This window comes from Pogona vitticeps, chromosome 1 (genome assembly GCF_051106095.1).
Source record: "Pogona vitticeps strain Pit_001003342236 chromosome 1, PviZW2.1, whole genome shotgun sequence".
In the NCBI taxonomy this organism is placed as follows: Eukaryota; Metazoa; Chordata; class Lepidosauria; order Squamata; family Agamidae; genus Pogona; species Pogona vitticeps.
This window is the reverse complement of record NC_135783.1, coordinates 323566714-323583489: the sequence shown is the minus strand read 5'-3', so window position 1 is coordinate 323583489 and position 16776 is coordinate 323566714. Positions and strand designations below refer to the sequence as shown.

The window sequence follows — 16776 nt, the reverse complement described above, 5'->3', positions numbered from 1 at the left end:
TGGGTCCTCAGTTGTTCTGGGACCAAAACTCCCAGAAGCCTTCACCACTAGCTGTGCTGGCCAAGATTTCTCGGAGTTGTGGTCCAAGAACATCTGAAGACCCAAGGTTGAGAAGCACTGCCTTGGAGGCTAAAAGAAAGAGAGAAACCCACACACAAAACACAAAAATGAAAAACAAAAACAAAGCATTGTAATGTTGAACCCTGCCCCTGACAGGAGTATTTCTATATGGTCTGGAGAAATAAGGTGAAAAATATTCCCATATGACTCATTCATGCACAGCTCTAGAACCACGTTTTTAAAAATGTACACTACCACCAAAGGGGCATCTGCTGTTTCATTCTCGGTCTAGAACTCTGAAGACTTAAGGAGCCATATGAGACAAAGGTCTCTCCACTAGTCAATGTACACCAGAGCAGCTACATAAAAAGTTTCAAGGAAAGCTAATGGAGTTCTAAGTGGGGGATGGGGATCACATGAATCCCAGAATTTCATGAATGGATAAAACACTTTGAGAATTCCAGAACACTGTATCATCTACTTCCTGATATGAATTCAAACACTCTGGCCTGAATAAAATTGCAATCCCATCTAGAGTAAAACTATTGAATCATTTGCTAAACAGTAAATCAACAAATATCTAATTTGCAGTTAGTTCAATAGTCTACTATAGTTGGGAATAGCAGTTGGATGGAGACTTGTGAAATTATATACCCATGCCAGAAAACAAAGGAGAAAGAAAGGTCCTTTTCCAAGGTGTGATCATAGTTCTTTTTTCTGTCTGCCTTGAACTAAGTGCAATTGCCATGAAAGGATTGCAATGAATGCATGAGAGTGATTGAATTGCTTCCCCATCTTCTAGAAAACTCACCTTAAGACAAGCTCAGTGTAATCACAGTCACACTTAATAGAGCCAACGAGAGGTAAAAGTCAAAGCCACTGTTCTCTTCTCAACAGGGTAACATCCCAAATACCCAGAGCAGATGTTTTAACAGAGTGAGGCAGGACAAGGAGAGTCAAGGTAGTATCTGAGTCAGCCTAATGAGACTGCAGTTTACAGATAGCCTGGGCTTATCCTGACAGATAACCTATAAGACAGTAAGCAAAACACATTCAGCTTGTTTCCCAAGAACTTCACTTCCAAATGGTAGGAAAATGTGAACAGTTTTTAGCAAAAGCTCACAGATTAAATGAAAACCTTGGATAAACTCATGACATTAATGCATTTACATGTCAGGCATGCCAGGGATATGTGTGGCTTATGAATCAGGAAAGGGGTTAGCTCACTTCCAGATTTCAGGGCAGGGGTTACCTCTCCTGCCCAGTCATAAATCATTTATGGCCTCAGCTATCCACCTCCTTTTGCTAGCTGCCCTGTGCTTTAATATTAAAAGAATGGACACATGTTTTTAACCAGTGGTTCCTAACCTTGGGTAACTCAAGTATTCTTGTACTACAACTCCCAGAAGTCTTCAGCACTAGCTGTGCTGGGAGCTGCAGTCCAAGAACACCTGGGTTACCCAAGTCTGGGAAATATGAGTGGGAGGAGGCTATTTGCCTCACCTTCTGCTAGTAGTCCTGACTGCACTGCACAATTGCCAACCACTGGCTGAAAAGACTAAATAACTGATGCAAATGTTCAGGGGTCAGAAGTGGTAGTTTTAACTTCACGCAACTGAACTGATCAACAAGGTTCTACTTTGTGAAAGCATATGCTCCAAGAAATTAGCTCATCTCCTAACTGTCAACACACTGTACTGCTTTAATTAGAAGAGATCAGTACAGGTTCTGAATTTAGCATTCAAAATATTTCTCGTTTCCAGATTGTTGATGCTCCCACACAGCAGTGCAAATTGATGGCCATCCAGTTTGTTTGTTTGTCTGCCCTACAAACTTATCTAGGTCTCCCTCTGCATCAAAACAATCCCTGTAATGCTGGAGGACACACACAAGCCGGAGTGTCCATGGAGAACAGGGGGAGACCTAGTAAGAGTTTTGAGAGAAACAGAATCGATTACAGCTCCAAAATTACATTTCATGCTGAACATCATGACTAACTGATCGATCCTTTCCTCCCATCCTTTGCCTTCCACTGTTTGTCATTTTCTCTTTACACCAAGCCTTGGAAATGGCATCTCCCATTACAAATGAAACACACTGCTTGGCTCAGCAGAATGAATTGCTTAGTGCTGGGACTGTCATTTCCACAACCAATGGGCCAGAATGAATCTTTGATACATGTGCTTTGACCAAACCCTGCCAGAAAGCAAAAACTAGGTTCCCTGCTCCTCTTTCTTTCTCTCCACCTCCTTACGCTTCTAAGCACAGAAACAAGCATTCGAGGTTTCTGAGCAAAAATCATATTCTCTGAAGTTTTTTTTTAAAGTCATGAATGGGGTACAAATCGTGAATTCTGCCTCAGGAAGAGACATGTGCACAGACATCCACACCCACTCATGGCCAAAAGGACTATTTTGAACTTTAGATAAAGAAATGGGAGAACATTTAGCACTATCCTTGTGTTAAAAACTGGGTAGGTGCAACCTACATGCAGTATTTTACTGCATAGCCTGGTTGAAGACAGACTCAAGAGGAAAAGCCCATACTGTCAGTTTTGACTGAGGCAAAAGGAGGGTGAATAGAATGGAGTAGAGAAGAGTGGAATGGAGGTGCTGTTTCTCATGGAGCATAAATTAGGCCTTTACATGAGTATAAGTAATGGGATTTCAGTTACTACATGAAGGGGAAATGGAAGGGCATATTCTTTGTAGTGATACTAATAGCTCTCTTTTGCATCTTATTTCAGGCTTTACAGTTTCATATATTGCAACTACTGGGTGCTTTGTGTGTTGCATTGTTCAAGACAAGGTTCTAGGAGACCATCATATTCTAATTTCTCAACTTTGGGAAGAAAGAGAGCCTTCTTCACTCAACTCCTGTGTCTTGTTTGGAGCCCTGAACTGAAGTGGACATATATTCTGCAGTTTAGATCTTTGCAGTGTTGCTCTTTTTTTAAAAAAATAAATAAATCCTTGCAAAATTCATAACTGTGTGTGCAATATGAAGAAGATTAGTTCCACAGAACAAAGTGGTACACAAGCACATGGCAAACATCTCTGATGTTTCTGTATGCCTGTAAGCATACTGAAGCATCGACTATGACATGGAGAGATGTGGATCCCTTGAAAATATTCTTCAAAAGTATTGAGAATCTGTTGCTACTTCAGACAAGACTCTAAAAAGACTGAGGATGGACATTAGCCAGATGGGATGTGTGCTTAATGACTTAAAATTAACGCCACTCTCTGAATATTTAGCAACTTTCCCACTAGTCTCTAAACAGCACGCTGCAGGAACTTCAAAGGCAGTTCACTTATGAAATCAACACAAAGGCATGAATTTCTCACAACCATCTTGCTGCCTTTAAAGTAAAATGAATAAATTCCAGTTTCTACTCCATTAAATATCTTTACTGCTGCGTGATATTAAACACAACAAAACGGCACTTTCACTGAGCCATTTGACCATGCCTAACATCCGTTCATTGCCTATTAGCAACACCAATAAAAATGATCATATGTCACTGATTTCAGGGTAGAGCCAACCTTGATAGCTCACTTTTTACTGTTCTGAATCACAGCTGGGAAAAATTACTTTGGGCAAATATGACTTACAGAATCGTACCACCAAGACTAAACTATGCTTCCAGAGGGAGTTTGGGAATTGCAGTAAAAAAAACCACAGAAGATTTTCCCATCTCTGTTGTGGATGCTAGTGAAAGAAAAGCCAGAGACACATACTGTATATAAGATTTATGTGCACATGAGATTTGCAACAGGCCGTGCCTCAACTATATTGCAGTCCAATACTGTAGATAACTATTTGAAAATAAGTCCATTTTAGATCAAGAACGCTTAGTCCCAGATACGTGGGTACAGGATTGCAGCTTAAATTTTTAATGCAGATGTCAAGCCCATTTTGTCTAGAGTACATATATGAACTAAAGGTAAAGGTAAAGGTTCCCCTTGACAATTTTTTTCCAGTCGTGTTCGACTCTAGGGGGCGGTGCTCATCCCCGTTTCCAAGCCATAGAGCCGGCGTTTTGTCCGAAGACAATCTTCCGTGGTCACATGGCCAGTGCGACTTAGACACGGAACGCTGTTACCTTCCCACCGAGGTGGTCCCTATTTATCTACTTGCATTTTTACATGCTTTCGAACCGCTAGGTTGGCAGGAGCTGGGACAAGCGACGGGAGCTCACTCCATCGAGTGGATTCTATCTTACAACTGTTGGTCTTCTGACCCTGCAGCACAGGCTTCTGCGGTTTAGCCCGCAGCGCCACCACGTCCCACATATGGGAACTACCTCTCTTTATTAACAATGAGATAAATACAGCCCCCCAATAAATAGTGAAAAGGAGGCTTGAAGGCAATTTAAAAATTAGAGCTTGAAACTATCTACTAGAATACTGTACAAGCAACTGAATCAGCTGCTGACATGTGAAACAACTCTTGTGTGATTCTCATGTATTAAATTTGTCTTCTCTAGATGGGAGATAGTAATTGGATTTAGGTCTGTGTAGGAAAATGTGATATACAGTCTGGTGTAATGAATAGAGACAGTCTAGGATTTAGGGCATAAAAATTTAGGAGATTTAGGAGAGGGACGTGGTGGCGCTGTGGGCTAAACCGCAGAAGACTGTGCTGCAGGGTCAGAAGACCAGCAGTTGCAAGATCGAATCCACACAATGGAGTGAGCTCCCGTCGCTTGTCCCAGCTCCTGCCAACCTAGCGGTTCAAAAGCATGTAAAAATGCAAGTAGATAAATAGGGACCACCTCGGTGGGAAGGTAACAGCGTTCCGTGTCTAAGTCGCACTGGCCATGTGACCACGGAAGATTGTCTTCGCACAAAACGCTGGCTCTATGGCTTGGAAACGGGGATGAGCACCGCCCCCTAGAGTCGAACATGACTGGAAAAAAATTGTCAAGGAGAACCTTTACCTTTACCTAGGATTTAGGAGACCTGGATTCAAATCCCTTCTTGAACATGAAAACTCACTGGAAGGGCAGAAGTGGTAAAATCACTGCTTAGAACTACTGGACAGCTCAGTGGTTTAGGCACCTGGGTTGAGAACTTGCTTCCCCCCTGTGCCTCTTTAACCGGGTGATCCAAAGGGTCCCTTCCAGCTCTGCAGTTCTATGATGATATCTGACCTAGCTTGAAAGCTATAATTAGAGTCTCTATAAGTTGTTTCTGATTTGATGGCATGTACAGTGGACCCTCTACTTATGGAATTAATCCGTATTGGAACGGTGGCTGCAAGTCGAAAAGTCTGTAGGTCGAATCTCCATTGACCTACAATGCACTGATAACCGATCAATCCCATAACCGGCAGTTTTTATTCTAATTTTGTTCCATTTTGATTTTTTTCTGGTCTGTAAGTCGATTCTCCGGCTACAAGTCGAATCTAAATTTTGCAGCCAGAGAAGCCTGTAACTCGAAAAGTCTGTAAGTCGAGCCGTCTGTAAGTCGAGGGTCCACTGTAATACATGTAGAGGAAGATGCATTCAGCTACAGAGACAGTTAAATCAATGTACACGTTGTCTTTTAACACATTTCCCTTGATATAAATCCCATTTAAAACAGTTTTGGGCAAATACAAATAGGGAATGTACGATTATTCTTCATGGTTCTCCATGTGGCTAAATCATAGAACAGATTGGAAATCTCTGGCATGGGTCAAGGTTGTGAAACCTGTCAAAACAAGGTTCTCTTGTTTCAGCAAAATGATTTGGTTATAGCTCTTTTGCATTTTCTTCCTGCACTAACACTTACGTGCCTTTTAAAACACATTTTTCCTAATGTGTGTATTAATTTGCAATATATTACCTAATTTACATAACTTTTCCCCATTGATTCCATGCATTTCTTTCAATTAACAGTTCATATTTTAAAATATGTGCAGCTGTATTATGTGCATTTTATTAGGAAATATTCTTGCAGTTTTGTCATGAGGTGTGGTTCTTCTTACAACAAGTTTCAAGAGGTGCAGAAATGCTACTTTCACTAAGGCTCTTGAAATCAATGCTTTTCTCTTGTTTTTTTCCTATCTCTAACACTGCTCAAACCTAAATAAAAATTCTTGCTGCAAGATAGTAGACTTATCCATGCCATAATGGAAGAAATAATTTTTTAAAAACTTCTTTCAGGAGCGGATGGCTGTTCCATCCGAGTTTGGGATCCTCTGGGATATCCACTACTCCTGTGGGCCTCTCACAGCCTCCAGGCACATGGTTGTTTCTTAAAACTCCCTACAGACCTGTGAAAACCACAAGTCACTCTTTTTGAATAAAGGCAATCTTCCTAAGGGATATATGGTATGTACTGAAGCATAGCACATACACCTCCCCACACAAAGAGGAAATGAATGCAGGTCTTTCTCTTTTTCCTTCCTCTACTCCTTCTCTTTCTCATGATTTCTCTCTGTAACCCCATATTTCTTAACCTCATTTGTTTTGTTGAGACATGACACCCATTGTTTGTGCCAGGTATCCCAGATGCCTCTAAGTTTGAGCTCAAAAATTCATGCAAAATACCTTGACACAGCAGTCAGGCAGCAGCAATGACTGTAGCAGCCGCAGAATGACCACAAAAATCACCGCTGGGTAGCCACCATTATTGCCTGGTTTTCACATTAGGTTGTCACAGCCAAGTAAGTGAAATAAAAATGAAAGACTGAACATGATGCGTGAATCCTTTCAAGTACTGAGAAACACATAAAGAAGGAGGAATCCTGTCTTAGAAACTTCTGACTTTCTAGATGTTGCTGAACTATAATTCCCATCACTCCTTGTCCTTGTTGATTAGATCTGTTGGAAGTTATAGCACAACAGCATCTGTAGGAATACACATTCCACCATGTTTTCACAAAGGCCATGTTTGAAAGATTTCTATTGCTCTAGTCAGGCATTATAGAATCTAACATTTTCAATATGTTTAGAGACGTATGGTTAGCCCCAGATGAAGTTCCTTCTAAGGTGTACACCTGTGGAAACATGCACAACTCTATCCCCCTCTTCACAACTTTCCTCCTCCTCTGTACACTAACAACAATCGTTTTCAGCCCCTTTGGTTCTTGTTATGGAATCATGTGCATGATCGCGGAATTGCACATGCTGCTGAAATCATGCATGAGGGGTAGAGCCCTGCCCAGAGGGGTTGAAAATTAGAGGTAATGTTGGCCCAGCTAATGCATGGTCACTTTCTTCATGTGTAAAGGTATGAGAAAGATACTGCTCATATTTAGGCTGTACAAACAAGCCAGAACCCCAGAATACCTCGACTCTTGTTCGTGTGAAAAACCTATCTGCGATCAGGAATCTGTCCCCTTCTGATTCATTAATGGAAGCATGAAAAATTGGTAAGGGAGGGGACAGAGCAGGGTGCCCCCCTTAAACGTATTGACAGTGTTGGATCTTACAACACATGAGGAGGGATTACCTCCTCAAAGCAGCAGCATAAAACTGAAAAAGTGCCTAACAAAGGGAGAATTAGAAGCAAGCAGGGGAAAGGACACTTTCAACATATAGACAGCATGGTAATTATGTATTATATTATTAAAAACCTCAAAATGATTATTTGCTTGTTTGTTCATTCATATATTGCCCAATGAGAATCTCTGTTACTAAAGGAGAATACAAATTGCACTGGACACATCTCAAACTTGGTGGGAAAGTGAGAATCCATGAGGCATTTTATCCCTGGATAGAAAATCTATAAAAGGCAGAGTTATTTTGAATGTGAAGTTGCACTGCATAGCAATGATTTCTGGACATAGCCAGAAATCTTAAGAGAAACATCTTTATACACAAAATCAATGTGGAAGGCGAATCCAGATCAGAAAAGCAACACAGAATTACAGATATAGCTTTAACATGTCCAAAATCCCAGTAGTGATCTTGAGGTATGCATGTGTATGTGTGTTTTTAAAGGAGGAGGCTCAAAGAAAGAAAGAAAAATAGAGAATTTGGTACACATATGTTATCTCCTTTTCAGTTCCCTTTTTCTAGCACTATATTTAGCCTGAAACAAGCCCTGCTTTACATTTCTTCACTACATACTAAATTTTGGAACAGTTAATTTTTCAGGACTACAATTCCCACAACACCCAGACAGTAGTATGACCACTGGGAACCTGGAAGTCATAATAATTCAAGTAATAATTTTTCAATACTCTGCAGAGGGAAGACTTTCAAGGCTAGAATCAAGGTTGAGGAACTACCTCTGAATATCCTCAAATAGGAGACATGCTTTAGTGCCTACTTTGAGAAGAAAAAATGGTAAGACATTTTGTTTCATCAGGCTTTGGGATTTCCTGGCCAATTGAAAAGAAAGGTGCACCAAGTTGTGCTTTTAGACGAGTCCCAGAATTTCACAGGCAACTATGGGAATTCTGAGAATTGCTATCCAAAAAACTCAAATTTGCACACCTCTAATGGAAATTGTGAGGGACGTGGTGGCACTGAGGGTTAAACCACAGAAGCCTCTGTGCTGCAAGGTCGGATGACCAGCACTCATAAGATCAAAATCCACACAACGGAGTGAGCTACCATTGCTTGTCCCAGCTCCTGCCAACCTAGCGGTTCAAAAGCATGCAAAATACAAAATGTGAGTAGATAAATAGGTGGGAAGGAAATGGCGTTCCGTGTCTAGTCGCGCTGGCCACGTGACCACAGAAACTGTCTTCGGAAAAATGCTGGCTCTATGGCTTTGAAAGAGGGATGAGCACCGCACCCTAGAGTCAGACACGACTGGACAAATTGACAAGGGGAACCTTTACCTTACTTAATGGAAATTATGGAAGTAGCCAGTTATTAGAGCTCTCTTTTTATTTATTTATTTATTTATTTACAATATTTTTTAGCCGCACCATTGCCAGGGGCCATCTTTGTTGCTGCTGCTGCTGCATATGTCTTCTGCATTTTATTCTCCGGCATGTGGTTTACCTGCTCTCTCTCAAGCTTATGGAAATGAAACCCATAATGTTTTCAATACCTAAGTAATAATGCATATACTCATTTCCCAACTGGACTGAGTCATTTGTAGGAAACACATTGTAACTGAGTGGTTATAGAACCTGTAAAAGAATTTAAGCAGCATATAGCATGGGATATGATCAAAGTTTCGAAATGCTAATTGTCAGTCTGCTGGAAACACTGGCCACCATGCCTGTCATCGATAAGTGCCTTGGCTCTCTCCATCTACATGTGTTGTTGTTTTTTAGACAGACAGTTCTTTTTTCCCCTTAAGCAGAAAATTACCCTTGTCTGTAGTTGAGAGCTCTTCGCATCCCTAATGGGGCTTCTGATGATCCTTCTCCCTTTTTACTGCTGATTAAAAGAATGAGAGAATAGGAACTGTACCCGTGACAGATCTACACTTCAGCTTAATTTCTCTCTTGCCCTTCTCCCTCCCTGCTGCTTCCTTCTTTCACCTCCATAATTTAGCACAAGAAGTTCTTGTCAAATGGAACTGATAAAGCTCTGGCAGACAAGAGACTCTCTTTGGTGGCTGCAGGGATATAATTATGAAAGAGGGGAGACAATGTGTAAATGAAGAGATTTACAGTTAGTGGATGCCCTCTTCAATCCATGTGAGCAAAATGGGCCACTGTGGCCTCACGCTTCTCCAACAGGTTTGTTTTTTTGTCATTTTGGGCTTCTCTAATTGAAATAAACATAAGGCATGCTGCTTATATATGCACACCATTTTCCTAGTGGGATTATAGAAGGAAAAAAATGACAGCTGTAATGAAGAATCCTTTCCCCACAAGTCATAATTTTTTTTTTAAAAACACCACCACCAACATAATTTTGCCCACAATCCAGTATATTTATAGTTCTGTGAACAGAAGTCTGGGCTCACATGTGTGTTTACCACTGGGTGACGAGAACCAGGGACAGAATCCTGTTCACCCGCTCCATGTACACAGCCATCTTCTGTATAAGTGCCATAAACTGCAACAGAGTACTCTCTAACTTGTTTAATGGCAAGTGAGACGCTCCATCCAACATTATGTAAGTGGAGCATTAACGCTGTGTAACTGCAGATAAGATAGTGGCCATCTGAGAGTTTGTAGATATGAAACTGGCTGCCTTCGTAAGTAGACCAGGGGTTACCTGGAATTCAGCACAATGTTCCCAACTACAGTACTGAGCATCACTCAGCAGAAGGACCTCTGAACATGAGCAAGCCTTTAAGATAATTGGCATAGTTAATCATTCCTTTTTACACTTTTCATCCACAGCAGCAAAGATAACCAACTACTAGCACAGGGTGGGGAAATCCTTTCAGCCTAAAAACCAAAATTCAAAAGGGCAAATTCTAGTAGTGGGTGAAGACAAAAAATGCCAGCCAATTTTATTTCAAAATTGTTACTGCTAGTAAATGAGTCTTAGGAGAGGCATTTCAAATTCACAAATATGAGGGGAGGGGCAGGAATCCTGTACAAAACCTGATAAACCATCAAATCATGGAATTATTGAATAATTGAGATGGAAGGGGCCTATAAGGCTATAAGGTCCAACATCCTGCTAAGTGCAGGAATGAAAATCAAAGTAGATCTGACAGATAGTTGTCCAATGTCTCCCACGGTGGAGCACTTACCACCTCTCAAGGTAGTTAATTGGTTCTATTGTTGTACGGCTCTAACAGTTAAAAGGTTTCCCCTGACATTCAGCCTAAATCTGGTTTCCTGTAACTTGAACCCATTATTACGTGGTCCTGTACTCTGGCATGACTGAGAACAGATCCGTCCCCTTCTCTGCCAGACTACCTTTCAAGTATCTGAAAAGTGCTATTATATGTCCCTCCAGTCGTCTTTTCTCAAGGCTAAACATGGGCAGCTCTTTCAGTCTTTCCTCATACAGTTTGGTTTCCAGTCCCCTGAACATCTTTGTTGCCCTCCTCTGAACTTGTTCAAGTTTGTTGGCATCCTTCTTGAAGCGTGGCATCAATAACTAGACCCAGTACTCAAGATGAGACCTATCCAGTGCTGAATAGAGAGGGTTTAGTACCTGGTGGACCAATATTATGGAGAGGAATAGACTTGGACTCTAGGAGGCCTTGATTTGGGTCCACAGGCTGGTCGTGCCCATCTTCCATAACAGGAGATGCACAGACTGGTCGATTCTAAACAAATAATGGAGAAATGTAACAGCTCTCGGTCCAGATCTGGACATAATTCAAGCTCTTATGTGTATGGAAATATGAAACGGGAACATTTGTCTGTCTCTGTACCAACCATCTCATATGTCAAGATTCTACACCACATATCCAACCATTTGGACTGTGTATAGGGAAGCAATGGAATATCTTCCCAGTAATAGCAGCACCCTTGTGAAATGTAAGCTTTGTCTGCCATATATGTTATCTTTTTAGCACCAGGCATATACATCTATCCTTTTAAAAGTAATTTTTCTCTCTCTGAAATTAGTTTTATGCTAATTTTATGTGTCTTTATTATGTCATTTAAATGTTGTTACATTCCTAAGGATTATATTTTATTTTAAATAAATGGGCTGTAAGTCACCATGCAAAAGTCTTTGTCAACACAGGAGGATAAAATGTAAAGCAAGCAAGCAAAAATTTTTTTAAAAACATCAACAAAAAAGTAGTAACACCATTGCTTAGCCTAAGGGTTGGGATTCTGAATGCCAATTTTCCTACCTGAAGCATGTGGCAATAATTCCTCTATTATCCTTTGTAGCTGAAGCTATGCATGCCAAGACAACTCCAAAGTAAAAATATGTAAAGGAAAATACATGGTTAAATGATTTTTCAACAAATACAAAAAAATTCTCTTCTTTGGTAATTCTCATCTAAGCACAGTACAAAGATAAATAAGTAAAAAAATGAAATAGAAAATTAATAAACTTCTTTCCTTTTTCTGAAGTGGCAAAAGCATCTAGCAAGGGAAATTAATTTCTTTTCCTTTTCCTTGCCAATAATGAACTGCCTTGGAAGGCATGAGGGCAAACGAAGGAAATCAGACTTAGTGGTGAGTTAATAAAAAGTGAAAAAGCATTCAAAGCCACCAATGCCTTTGTAAAACTAGCCTGATGAAAAGAGAGCAGGGTTATGTTCATGGAAAGGGAGATCAGCATTTCTGGAAGAGCCAATATAGCCCTGCTGTATGATGTGAATGTTCACAATGATGCTTTGGTGGCTGAAGCTAAGCCAGTTTCACCCTATGAACCATCTGGAATGGAGCATGCATAGGAACCAAAGCAAAGCGTGCTGCGTATATACCGCCCAATAGTGCTTCAAGCACTCTCTAGGCAATTTACAATTTAATTATGCAGGCTACACATTGCCCCCCCCCTCATTTTACTGACCTCAGAAGGATAGAAGGCTGAATCAGCCTTGAGCCGGCTACCTGGGATTGAACCCCTGGTCGTGAGAACAGTTTTGGCTGCAATACAGCAGTTTAACCAATGGCCTTTTTGACAGACAAGCAGACCAAAACTGTCATAAAGATCATAATGTTTTGATGACAGCCTCCCAGTCACCCACATACTGCTTAGGCTGTACTTAAATAGCTATGCACACTAATTTACAGAGCCCAGTCTTCTCCCTGGAGATGCGTCAGAGAATCAACCTTTGTTTGAAAGCCTACCCATGGCATGGTTTAAAGAGAAAAAACACAAGAAGACAGAGCCGGGGTCTTCATCAGAAATCAGCCCTTGGACAGAAGAATGAGCAGACAGATAGGTCACCCAATCACAATTTCCACCAGCATGGCAAAATGTATAGAGCAACATTCTACAGGCCGAATGTGGAGTGGAGAGGCAACTTTATAAATGTTTTCTCTGTTCTAGCAGGCTCCCCACTCCATACCCATTCTTGCGCTGATTTCAAGATTGGTCACACAAATGTTTGTGCGACGGGAAGCCTGCTGGAACCCATGAACATTTACATGATCACATCTCCACTCTATATTTAAGCAATATGATACTGGCCTTTGTGTTTTGCCTTAAATTATAACAATGGCTTCTGCAGCAGAATCTATACAATGTGTACATGCAAACACTATGCAAACTGACAGGTGTACAGTATCTATTTCACTGATAAATGTCCTCTTTTTTTTTTGGTGCCGTGTAAGTGCCCATGCCCTTGGCAGTGCTTTCTGGAAGACAAACCAGTAAAATCAGTCAAACACCCAATGGCATCATCATCTTAGAACTGCAGAACATATATTATAAAAGGAAATACATTTGCTGTGGCACTTCAGTCTGCAAGACTAAAATAATGAATAAAGTGACACACACACACACCAATTACTTCAGTGTTCTGCAATTTTCACACATATCTATCCCATCCCTTGATTTGCAGATCAAGTGGCTGTTTGTTGGCCAAACTGCTCTTTTCTAATCTGTGTGAAACTGAGAACCGTAGAATGAGAGGAAGAAAATAGAAGCTAAGGCATGCCCTTAAAACTGGCTTCTTTCAACATTGTCCTTACTCGGTCTGTTACTGATGCATAGCACCTTTTGCAGACACGGGTCACACCATTTTCATTTAGATGTAACATACGTGGGGGGGGCAGTATAAATAAATAAATAAATAAATAAATAAATAAATAAATAAATAAATAAATAAATAAATAAATAAATAAATATCTTCCCTTGATCTAAAGCATATAATCTGTAAACTACAAGAGCAGACAGATCATTCCCATTAGTTTCTTAGGTAGCAAAAATCACAATTTATACCCAAAGCATGTAATTACATTCAAATTCTAAAAGATGGTGGCAGAAGTACTTTAAATTCATAGTTTGGGGGGAAATCGCTCAGGGGTATATACAGTTAAGTTTTAATGTAAAAAAAACAACTTAGCATGCTGTCTGTGTTTCTGTGCATGCACATGACTGAGCTCACATGTACACACATGCCCCATATGTGCAGACATGGGGCATAGGAAAGAGAATGGAATTGTTTCAGTGACCTGAGAGGTAAATGGGCTGCAGTGAACTGCATTTACAAACATTCTGGCAATTCTTTGGAACTCCAAGCAGTTTGCTTATCCTCCAAAACATTATCTCTACTCTTTCAAGAAAAGAAAAGAAAAGAAAAGAATAGAAAAGAAAAGAAAAGAAAAGAAAAGAAAAGAAAAGAAAAGGTGGCAATTGTCAATAGACCCACATTCAGGCTTCAGAACCATGATGGGAAATACTGCCGGGCCTTGTATTTAGAGCTCAAAATGGTCTCAATGGCTCCTCAGCTACAGCTCCATTCTGGCTTCTGTTTGACTGTCTTTCACTCACACATACACGCCCACACAACAGCAGAAGTGCAGTCTGACATGTGTGCATGCCTTCTCTTGTCAAAGCCCTCAAATTATGCTAGTGAATGGAAAACGCCATGGCTTGGGCACAAGGAGTACTGACAAGGAAAGTCACTAGAAGAAGAAGAAGAAGAAGAAGAAGAAGAAGAAGAAGAAGCAGAAGAAGAAGCAGAAGAAGAAGCAGAAGAAGAAGCAGAAGAAGAAGCAGCAGCAGCAGCAGCACTCAAAGGGCCAGGTCTGACTTTTTCAACAACCTGGAGGGCTTGCACTAACAAGAGAAAGTGGTCTCAAAAAACCCTCTATTTTTCTTGTATTCAACATTTCTTATAGTCAAAATTAGAGGCCTCAAGTAACATATTCCCACCCCTTACAAGATTAGTGGCTCCAACTGAGGATTCCAACCAGAATCCAGAAGAGATGGTTGATCATGATTAATTAACATTAGTACATTGATGGGTCTTTTATACCTAGTGACACTGAGTGATGACAATATGAATTTTCTTTGGTTCATTCAAATACAGTGATTAACATTCAAAGTGTCTCTAGAACTCTTGTGAAGTAGGTGAAGCCCTTTGTCTCTTCCTATCCATCCTTCATTCAATGCAGAAATGTGAGGGAAAAGAGCAAATCTGTTCCCCATTTAATTTATTGCCTTAATGATGCCTAACTGCTAATGATTCATGAGCCTAGTCTCCTGCTTATAGCCCAGTTCTTCTTTAGGGGCAAAAAACCAAAATGGTATGAAATGGCAGTAATAAAACTAGAAATGTGAGCAATATGGAAAATTGTGGTTGGACACTGCAGGATAGAGAGGAGATTCAGTTCAAAGAGCAAATAGAGATTTTTAAGTGGCCATTGAGAAAGAGTGTAGCCATTGCTGTTGTACAGATGAAGTGTCCAAACAAGCTTTACAGCAAACTCTCTGAGACTTATGAAAGGTGATCTGATCAATCACAGACTACCCCTGGGCAGTGGTTTGAGGAAGAATATAAAACATAAGGAAGTGAAATAGTCTATTACACTAAACAGACAAAGAGTAATATAATTCTTTTGAGAAATGTCCTCAGGATGACCAAGGATTTCTGACTCACTGTGACATGTGACTGAAAAATACAAGTCTTATCCCATGATAAACAGTCCTTTCAGCAAAGACTTTCATATCTTTTTAGTGTGTTTGGTTCTGAAGATGACAGGGACCAATATCTCATGGCTGCTCCCTAAATTATACTCATGTGTCACAGCTGTGTTCTCACAAGCCACTCCAGTGCCTGAAGTCAGCATCAAAACATATGTATGCTCCCCACTAAGGTAAACAGTAACCTATAGAATGTTTGTATAATCCTTAAGGATGATGCATATCTCCCGCAAAAAAAGCATACATCTTAAAATGTAACATTTTAGACAACCAAGCTACATACAGAACCACAGATGTGCCATGTCACTGTAACACTGGAAGCTACCTTAAGATGTATGAAATTAAGGCAACCATGAAGCTTTTCCTTTGCCATTTAAATTATAATGGCCTATGGACTGGAGATATAGGTACTTATCAGACAGCAGCCCTGTACATGCTTAGCTAGATGTAAATCTCATTGAACTCAGTAGGTAAAAAGATCTTCTTGGAACCAAATCAGATCAGTGGTCTGTCCAATCTATCATTGCCCACTATGTTTAACAAAGATCCTTCACTCTTCCCTTTTCCACTCTTTCTAATTGACATATTGAAACAGATTGAAGTTAACATACTTAACGACACATACCTCCTAAATTCATCACATGTGAATCCAGTTCAAAGATGACGCACTTGATCTTTACAACTGAAGAATGCAGCTGTGATTTCAGTATGAAATAGGACTTCAAACAGTTTGAAATTCTCTTCATATGGTTACAGTGATCTGACTGAAAATTTTTCCAGTGGAATTATCCCTTTGGAATACACTAGCTAGTTCTAGAAGAGGTACTGTAGCTGTGTTAGTCTGTGCAGGAATATCAGGCAACAACCAAACCAAACAAACAAGACAAAAACATGTGCCACCTTATATTTTAATATGAGCTTTTGCAGACAATAAGGCTCATATTAAAATAAAATAGTCTTTAAGCTGCTACACTCATGTTTTTGTCTTTGTTTTGTTTCTTTAGATTTTAGTTGGTTCTAAACACTCCAACATTTTTCATACAGAATTTTAAGCCTAGGAAGAGAGACTTCATTCCAGCTTCTGAAAACACAGAAATCTCTCCTTTAGGACTGCATGTATGGCATAATTTCACCACACTCTTTGGTATGTCTTTTGTTCCCAACACTTCATCCTTTGACTATCACTCCTCCCTAGATACCACCTGCAAAACTATAAACATGAGAAAGGCCTAGAAGGGCTGCCTGAAAAGTCTGAAGCAGCCTGGTAATATTGACTTTCCTGTTTAAGCTCAGAG

General features: G+C 40.2%; 1 protein-coding gene across 9 annotated transcripts in view; it reads right to left on the bottom strand.

Moving 5' to 3' along the window:
• NRXN3 (neurexin 3) overlaps nucleotides 1-16776 on the bottom strand; it is a 1709419-nt gene that overhangs the window by 489835 nt on the left and 1202808 nt on the right. The window lies entirely within an intron of this gene.